The sequence below is a fragment of the Numida meleagris genome, chromosome 6 (genome assembly GCF_002078875.1).
Source record: "Numida meleagris isolate 19003 breed g44 Domestic line chromosome 6, NumMel1.0, whole genome shotgun sequence".
Classification (NCBI taxonomy): Eukaryota; Metazoa; Chordata; class Aves; order Galliformes; family Numididae; genus Numida; species Numida meleagris.
The window spans coordinates 60955401-60962887 of NC_034414.1; positions in this window are offsets into that span (position 1 = coordinate 60955401).

Consider the following 7487-nt stretch of genomic DNA (forward strand, 5'->3'; position numbering starts at 1 on the left):
CTAAAGTCTGGTTCCTGAGTGCACTTCTTCCTGCTCTGATCTGTTTATAAATAAGAGAAACACAAATTCTTCCTTTATGTTGGAAAAGGGGATTGGTTTTCAATCTTTTGCATTTGGAACTTAAGGTTCTTGGTCTTCTCCATTGATGAAATCAAGACGGGCATAGAGAGCTGGACTGGCTCTTGCTGCCCTAGGAGCCCTAACGCTGAGCTGCTGCTCTGCAAAACGCCACATTGGCTGCCTGAACTTATAGACTATCCTTAAAGAAGCATCTAAGTATTTCAAGAAGGACTTTCTTCTTTTTTCTTTTCTTTTTTTTATGCTGCTGATTATGAGATCTCCCCTACTAGCGGAACAGGCAGTTTCTAAACAGACCCTTATAGTCCCTGCTGAGACCAACAGGAGCAGCTCCTTCCACCTCCTGCCTTCACCTCGGCTGTGACTTCAGCAGCGCTCAGCTCCTGCTCTCAGAGTGCTTTGGGTTCCCACTGCCATGGGACACAGCCCCAGCACAGAGGGTTCCCAGCAGCGTGGGGACCGAGCCAGCACAGGGCTGTGCCTTCTGAGGCTGCTGCCCAAGGTCTGCTAATGAAATGGAGATTTATTGGCAGGCAAAGAGAAACATAATTACCTCAGGTTGTCTCTCAATTAATTTCATTTTTTCTTCTACTTCTGGTTTCAAACAGTCTTTGGTGGCTGTCACGGCAAATCTGAGAGTGAAACCAACCTGCTCACCTTCCCTGCCTGGGTTTTGTCCTGACCAGAGGGCACGGGGCTCCTTCTCCCCATGCTCCGTGTGCCTCTCATCGGGAGTCATTCTCCACGCAGCTGGCCGTGCCGTGGCAGCAGCTCCTCTGGCACAGGAGTTGTGTGGCACTGCCAGGGCTCAGACCTGCGCCAGCCAAGGAGCGGGAAGCGGGAGTTGCTGGTCAGACTTAACAGGAGAGCTAGCAGAGGTGTGATGTAATTAGTGCCAGAGTTCATCACAAGCTGCAAAAGACACTGTCAAAAGAGGGGTCAGGAACCGATCACAGATACCCATCCCTCCCACAGCTTAGGGTGTGCAGCTGCAGCCTGTTCTTCGTGCCTTGCTGACAGCCCTGCTGCGAGGACGAAGGGAAGAGCCATTCCAGCAATGGGAACTACAGCTGCCTTAAAGAGCTCTTCTACCTGGTGATCTCCTAACCAGTTCCTGCCTAAATGCGGCTGTGACTGGAGCTTGTAGGAAGTCTGAGATATCTCTTTGATGCAGTATTAGCAGTATTGCTGTCATTGGGTACAGATGCTCATGGTTCTGCCCAGGATAGGATCTTCTGACTCATTCTAAGATAGCAGTGTCTTTGTCCTTTGCCTTTTACTATTAGGATTCATGCTTAATATAATAGTTGCAATAGTTCACCAACAGCCTATTATTCTTACGTACAAAAATCCACAAATAAAAAGTGCAATTATTATTATAAATGCTATTATTATTTTCAGCTGAAAATGTTTGTCCTATTCTTTTAACAGATTATTCCACATCATTTCCTGCTCTTCATAGTAATGTCGTGCAATAACCCACACAGGTTTGCTTGCTTGCTTATATATTTTTCCATTATGTTTTAAATCAGTGTTTCCCACAAATGCTTTTCCATGCTTTATGACCTTATCTGTATACTCTTATCTTCGAAGGAACAATAAGTCAGAGGTAAAACCTACAGTGATCATCACCTTTACCAGCAGATTAAAACCCCGCGGCTATTTTTTAACCTTATGTAGCACTCTTTTTCCCTGTAAATACTGAAACATCTTAGTAATGGACCTTTCAGTTTCCAATCTCTGGAGAGAAAGGGGAAGAATTACACCGAGCACTTGGAGTCCTTGCAAAAGAAGATGGGATTTCACGCCTCTGAGACTGCAGGTATTTTTCCTTCAGGTAACAAAGGGCAGCACTCAGTGCAGTGCCCCAGCTGACGTTCAAAGTCGGGTTAGTAGCGCAGTTACATGTAGACGCATCGTGTCAGCTAGTTTCCGTGGTCAGTTTTTCTAAACATCAAAACGAAGAGACTCGCAGCCAAATTTAAAAATAAAAATAAAAATAGAAAAATTCCTGCCATTGAAGACAAAAGGAGAGAGAAGGCTTGAGAATAGCAGACGGTGTCACTCTGTAGCGGTGTGATGCCACCAGGCCACCACTGCAACGCGGCCGGTGCAGGGCAAGAAGGAGCTGTATTTTCTTCTTCAGATTTTTACATGGCCACTTACCTCAGTGGATCCCAGCCAAAATCCAGGTCCTCAGCACAGGTAAGGACTTGCTGCCAGGTCTCTGGCACGTTCCCCCACACTCACGGATGCAGCACTATTTTTGGTGCAAAGAGTTTCCTAGAGGAGAAAATTCATACCAACATGGGAAGGGATTTATTTATTTGGCATCATTGGTGATGGGTTGACGGTTGGACTTGATGACCTTAATGATACAGAGCTGGGAGGAGTGGCTGACACACCAGAAGGCTGTGCTACCGTTCAACAGAACCAGGACAGACTGGAGATCTGGGCTGAGAAAAAACTAATGGGGTTCAACAAGAGCAAGTGTAGAGTCTTGCACCTGGGGAGGGATAACTGCAGGCTAGCAGTTCTGCAGTGGTTGGTGTTCAGCCTGGACAATGCTTTCCACATTGCACAGCCAGCTCTGCAAACAGAAGGGCTCTGCCAGCACTGAATCTTTTGACCAGATGATCTTAGAAGTCTTTTCCAACCTTAATGATTCTGACTTTGTCTTCAGAGCGGAGAGGAAAGGTGCTTTCTATGCTTTCTATCTCCCCTTGAGCTAGCACAACCCCAGTAAGCAGTCCTCCCCTTGTGATCCGTGCAATCTGTGCCACTCCTGGGGTGTGCTGTGTGCTCACTGCTGCTTCTGCAATCCAGTCATAGAACTGTGCTGACTTCCAGCTCAGGAGAAGAAAGACAGCAGCTCAAAATTATGCTGTCAATGTTACTGGATGTGAGGTGATACACCTACTATCCAGTGCTAAGTATCTTGGACAGGAATCTTCAGGGATGGAAAAAAATTGGCTACATATCATGTGTAGATGTGCATTTATTCATGTTTGTTCTGTCACATCTGTGGTCTTGGGAGTGTTGAGCTGTCCAACCAAACATAGAACCTACAGACGTGATTTTGAAAGAAAATGGCCTACTAGACTTCAGCCTAAAGCCTAAATGGGATGTGGCATGATTAGTAATGGTATGTTTGTAAACCGCAGTTCTCCTTGGAGTGGAATTAATTCTGCAGGAAATCCTGCTATAGGCATCCTGTGCCATGGAGCTCCTGGTGTGTTCCAAGACCCTTGGAATCCTCCCCAGACTATGTCAGCACAAGACTGCCACTTTCTAGGAGTCAAGACCGGAGCCCACAGGGAATGAGCATCTGATATTTGCAACCAAATTGCCAGGAAGGTTTATTTTACTTTGGCACGCTTCACAGGCAGAGGAGCATGCACAAACACCTGTGGAGTAAGAGTGGTGACGGACCCTATGAGGCATGTTAGAACAGGGGTCCCAGTGCTACAGCATCTGCAGGCCTTGCAGTCAACTTACTCCAGCTTCAAGCATTTAAAATGCCACATTTCAAGTTTGCTATTTTTATTACTGATGGAGGGGGTGCCACTTTTGCACACTCCTCAGAAATCTGTTCATAACTATGCAAAATACAAGGTACCATGGGAAGATGACAACGGGCTGTAAAAATTACATTTGCTGGTAGAACTGCCAGACATCCCCTTCTCTAATCCTTTTTGAGCTCTTTATTCAAAACGCTGCAGGACCTGCTGAAGTCCATCAGTTCTTTATGGCTTCTCACCACCTGCTAACAACGGTGGGGATGGCACTTTAACCACGGCCCGCAATAAATTTGCTCCATTCCACAATTGCTGCCCAAGTCCCCGCATGGCTGCCAGGTACTGAGAAAAGCCAAACACATCTTTCATTAGAACTGCTACAGAGCGCTCAGCAGGGCTGTGCAACAGCCTGAGTCATCACAGGGGATGATTTCAGAAATGCTAATAATGCAATAGTGGGTTTTGCTGATTTTCTAGCAGCATGTGTCCCTCATGCAGACATGTTCTTGGTGCACTTGTCTCCTGCGGTCTGTCAAGCCTACATTATCAAAATAAAAGCCATGCTAAAAAATCCCATGGTCATGTTCAAATGATCACATACAGTAGAGGACTCAAAATCCTGTGATGTGGGATCGTAGCAATATTTTACCATATGTTCTGGATTGAAATTGCCATGGAAGCAGCTCGCATCATGCCACCAATCACTTAAGCATCCCGGGATGATTAGTAGACCACAAGAAGTCATGAAAACATTCAGAAGCCGGGGCAGAAGAAACCTTACTGTGATATTCTTGGCCGCAGATTGTACTATCAGCTCCCCAAAAAGGCAATTTCGCTTAGGAAGATTGCTCCTTGGTTATTTCTGGACTGGCTATGGGGGAAAGAAGGGCAGTCCTTACGGCATTGTCTCCTGCAGTTATAAGTAGAAAAGTAGAGGTATTTTTTGTTGTTCTTTGTTGAGTTTGTTTGTTTGCTTATTTCTTGTTTGTTTGCATCTTTGTTATTGACCTGTGATGGTTGCAGGTAGGCTGTTCCAATCAGTCAGGCAGCAGGAAGGTGGCAGCAATTCTTGCCTGAACTCCTACTTGCAGATCCGGCAGTGGAGAAGCACAAGTGGCACTCATCTCTGCCTGTGGGATGGACACCATCTTCATCTCCCAGATGAAAGGAAAGCAGAGGAGGCCCAGGAAGCAGACTTGTTAAATACTTTTCATGTTTCAGATCATTTTTTTTCTTCTCCCTACTCTGTCCTTGTGCATTGCTAAAGGATAATCAACACGATTCAACACACCTTCCTTTCTTTTGGGGGTGGATTCTTCCACACTCAACTGTAACAAAGAACACAAGCACAAACTTATGATGAATAGTAGTAGAGAGACAGCGCACCAAATATTTGGTAAGGAAAGAGCAGGCATGAAATGGTGAAAAATCCAAGAAGTGAAGGCATACAAGGGTTCTTCACATCAAGGGGAGATGGAACTGCTGGCCATGCACAGACTGATGCAGTGAGGTGAAAGTGATTGCAGGATGGTGCCCAGTGCCTTGCAACAGAATACACAACTTCCACGCTAAGTGCAGTGCCTGAAGTCTGCTGGAGGCTCGCTCCAGTCTGTAGCCCTGTGGCCCTGTAACAACAAAGAAGAGATTTGGTTAAGTAAGTTTAAGGGAGTGTAGCTTGCATCAATTATTACAAAGTGAGCAAAAGGAATATGTGTTGGCAGATGTGGGATATGTCAGAACAGGAGCTCACCTTGGTACCCAGGTGTTTTGCCCATGAGAGATCTCAGATGTCCCCAGGCTCCGAGGCAGGCAAGGCATTTCTCTTTTTCATGGGTGAATCAACGCAAGAGGCTCCAGCTTCACAGATCACTGTAATAGTCTTCAAACTCTACAGCAAACCTACTGAGTCAAGATGTGCCTACAAAAAAAGCAATTAAAAAAAAAACAAAAAAAAACGCTTGAAGCTTGTGCAAATTCCAGGGCTGTGACGAAGAGGATGTAGCCATGGAAATACAGAGAACAAGCCCCTGTAGATGCTTACTGCTTCTTCTTGGAGGCTGCTGCTGGTCTCTGGGCTAGCCACCCCCAGGAGAGAATTGGGGTGCAGAAGGCAGGGGTCTGGGGCCAGCATAGGAGAGCTCAGCACACCCAGAGGAGAGGAGGGGGTGCGTTCTTCCTCCCCAGCCGGGCAGAGCCCACTGTGCAGCCTGGCTCAATAGGGTGACCCAGGGAGGGTAAAAGAGCTTCAATGCAGTTTTCTGAAATGGGAAAGATAAGAAACACGATTTAAAGGAATGCTGGGTTCTGTTCTGCCAGAAATACGTGTGCGGGAGCAAAAGCAGACAGCAGCTCTGAGCAGCGTGCCCCGGGAAGGCAAAGGTCTCCCTCGTCTTGTTTGAAGAGAGCTTTCACACACCGGGGGAGAGGAACAGAGCAGGCAGTTCACAGAGCACAGGGCTGATAACGTTCACACTCCTCGCAAAACAAACAACAAAAACTGTAGGATGATGGAAATAGATTTATCTATTTATAATACTGGAAAACTCCATACGCAGAAATTGTGATTTCATCGGTAGCATTTTGATATGAATAACATTCTGTTGTCGCGTACTTGTTTGGTAATCATTTCAGAAATCACCATGATAATACTGCAGCAAAACATCAATATAGTGATTATTTTAGTTTAAAAAATTAATGAGGGGTATCTGAATTTATTTTTACTTTGTCATTAATGCGTATTATCCTGAACTATGTATGTGTAAGTCAACCTACAGAAAAGGAAGAGAGTGGGGATTTTTTCGATTGTTCTTACCGCTCTTCTATTTTCAAAGTTGGTAGTAAATATAAACAGCCCGCTAATGATAAATAGAAATACCGCCTCAATTGTGGTATAATTTGCTTTTCAATATGAAGACCTTAAAAATCCATTTATTCTCCTGTCTTTTAGATGTTTTTTCTTTGTTACTCATCTCCGAAATAGAGGAGAAAGACACTTTAAACAGCAAATCATTATGCTTATCTTTACAATGGGAAATGTGTGCTGCTAGAGGCAGGTGAAGATTGCTATTGGATCTCTCTCTTTCAAACATGAGAATGTACTTCCTCCATAATTACAACAGAGGCCTCAGCGTTACAGGCAGGCATTGCTGGTGGCAATGCTGGAAGCCTACATACGCCAGTGGGGCACAATGAGGGCTGCTGCCAAGTGGAACAAGGGCAGGGCAGGGGCAGGGGCAGGGCTGGGTAGGGCAGGGCAGGGCACTGCTGGGGCTGCTCGGGGTGTGTTTCCCCATGCAGCTGCCCTGCTACTCCCTGCGTGCTCCTCGAGCAGGGGCAGCACTCACTGGCCCCATGCCATCGCCCTCTGCATTGCCAAGGTGCCACCAGGACCACAACAAACACAGCACTTCTGCAGCGTAGGGAAAGATCTGGCTGATTGCAAGAGAATGAAATGCTGTAGGGTTATTCAAATGTATTGCTCCCAGAAATGTACCAGCGCTTAGCAGGGTATTAGAGGCCTATTAGTGCTCTTGTAGATTTGGCATTAATCTAGGATAACTGGTCCCTGGCTGCGGGTTTGCAGGGGGGTCCTTAGTTTTCTTTTAGGGAGATGGAGGGGGAGGTAGAACTTGCATACATCATTCAAGAAAATAGAAAGCTCTGGAAACAGCCTGCATTTTGCAGTAGCACTCACAGCATGGTGTGCATCTCAGATGCAATTACAGCAAAAATTGGCACACATCTCCTGGGCTTTCTGCTGCACACCTTACAAACAGGCATGCCTTGAGCACTCCTTCCTCTTTTAAATGTTCTCTTTCTCATAGAAATTGTTGCCGGTTTCTACGATGTCTTTCATTCTGGGTGAAACTTACCAATTTCCATCACACTCTG